The sequence below is a fragment of the Lactuca sativa genome, chromosome 1 (assembly GCF_002870075.4).
Source record: "Lactuca sativa cultivar Salinas chromosome 1, Lsat_Salinas_v11, whole genome shotgun sequence".
NCBI classification, from domain to species: domain Eukaryota; kingdom Viridiplantae; phylum Streptophyta; class Magnoliopsida; order Asterales; family Asteraceae; genus Lactuca; species Lactuca sativa.
In genome coordinates this window covers 61,044,948-61,047,492 of record NC_056623.2, presented here as the reverse complement: position 1 = coordinate 61,047,492, position 2,545 = coordinate 61,044,948, and positions in this window count along the sequence as shown.

Here is a 2,545-nt window from a genome sequence, read left to right as displayed (position 1 = left end):
TCGATTTTCTCGAGTGGTATCACAAGAGTCTCATCGGATACACACTTTTTCAAGTTCGAAACGTCGAAGGTAGGATAAATGTTACTTAGTTCTTGGGGTAGTCGAAGTTTGTAAGCTACAGTACCGATTATGGCAAGAATCTCGAATGGTCCTATGTACCTTGGATTAAGTTTGTCACGCTTTCGAAAGCGTATCATGCCCTTCCAGGGTGAGATCTTTAACAAAACGTGATCACCAACCAGGAATTCCAAGGGTTTTCTCCTTTTGTCATCGTAGCTGTTCTGTCTATCTTTTGAAGATTTAAGACACTCTCGGATTTGTACGATCTTCTCGGTAGTTTCTAGAATAATTTCCGGACCAGTGAGAGCACTTTCCGGAGTTTGACCTCTAGCTAGCTACGTGTCACCCACTTCATCCCAGCGCAGAGGGGATCTGCACTTGCAGCCATAGAGGGCTTCAAATGGAGCAACCTTTATGCTAGTGTGATAACTGTTGTTATAAGAGAACTCAACAAGGGGTAAATGAATATCCCATGCCTTTCCAAAGTCTATCACGCAAGCTCGTAACATATCTTCTAATGTTTGAATTGTCCTCTCACTTTGTCCTTCGATTTGTGGATGGTAGGTTGTACTCATCTCCAGCCTAGTTCCCAGAGAGTTATGTAAAGACTGCCAAAAATGAGAGGTGAATCTTCAATCTTGGTCCGAAATAATAGATATTGGCACGCCATGCAGTCTAACAATCTCCTTGAGGTATGTTTTTGTTAACTTCTCCATCTTGTCGGTCTCCTTAATTGGTAAGAAGTGTGCGGATTTGGTTAATCTATCAACGATTACCCAAATAGTTTTTGTTAACTTCTCCATTGTAATCCGTTCCCACTTCCATTCAGGGATTTCAGGCTACTGTAATAAACCTGAAGGTTTCTGGTACTCTACCTTAACTTTGGCACAAGTAAGGCACTTGCCCATAAAGGTAGTGATTTTGGCCTTCACGTTACGCCACCAATATATTTTCTTAAGGTCCAGATACATCTTGTCTGAACCTGGGTGGATGGAGTATCGGGTTTTGTGTGCTTCATTCATAACCACATCTCTGTAACCACCGAACTTTGGTGTCCAGATCCGGTTCATGAAATAATAGACTCCATCATCCTTGATTTTGAAGTTCTCATACATTCTTCTTCGGGTTTCACCTGCCACATTTTCGGGTTTCAAGGCTTCAACTTAAGCTTCCTTGATCTGCGTGGACAGATACAAATGGATTTTCATGGTCAACGACTTTGCCCGGCGTCCCAAGTATTCTTTTGTACTAAGGGCGTCAGCTACTACGTTTGCTTTACCAGGGCAATAAAGAATTTGACATTCGTAATCGTTCAGTAGCTCCACCCATCGTCGTTGTCTCATGTTTAGCTCTTTTTGATCGAAGATGTGCTGGAGACTTTTATGGTCCGTGAATATTGTGCATTTCGTGCCATATAAGTAATATCTCTAGATCTTCAGAGCAAACACCACTGCTCCTAGTTCAAGGTCATGTGTTGTATAGTTGACTTCATGTGTCTTTAGCTGTCTTGAGGAATAGGATATAACCTTTCCTCTTTGCATAAGAACACATCCAAGCCCTTGATTAGAAGCATCACAATATACTACGAAATCCTCTGTCCCTTCAGGGAGAGACAGGATCGGTGCACTACACAAAGCTCGCTTCAGCGTTTGGAACGTTGTTTCTTGCTTTTTCTTCCCAGCTAAAGGTTACACCCTTTTGGGTCAGGGTATTAAGAGGCTTAGCTATTCGAGAGAATTTTTGAATGAATCTGCGATAATAGCCAGTAAGACCTAAGAATTGACGGATTTCTGTAGGTGTTTTTGGTGCTGACCAGTTTTCAATTGCCTTTATTTTCGAATGTTCGACGTGTATTCCTTCTGAACTAACCACGTGACCTAGGAAATCAACCTTCCTAATCCAAAATTCACACTTTGAAAACTAACAACGTGACCCAAGAATTCGACTCTTCGAATCTAAAACTCGCACTTTGAGAATTTCGCGTGGATCTTCTCTGATCGTAATGTTTCCAAGATCTGACGTAGATGCTTACTATTCTCTTCCTTTCTACGAGAGTAAATAAGTATGTCATCAATAAATACTATGAAGAACTAATCCAAGTAAGGACGGCATACCCTATTCATTAAGTCCATGAATACTGCAGGCACATTAGTCAATCCGAATGGCACTACTACAAACTCGTAGTGTCCATAACGAGTTTGGAAGGCTGTCTTCGGAACGTCCTCCTCAAGAACTCGTAACTGGTGATACTCGGATCTCAAATCTATCTTTGAAAAGTAATTCGCCCCTTGTAGTTGGTCGAACAGATCGTTTATGCGTGGTAGAGGGTAGCGATTCTTGACGTTAAGCTTGTATAGTTCTTTGTAGTCGATGCACATACAGAACGATCTGTTTTTCTTCTTCACAAACAAGATCGATGCTCCCTGGGGTGAGAATCTTGGTCTAATAAAGCCCTTGCTGAGCAACTCGTTAAGTTGATCGGATA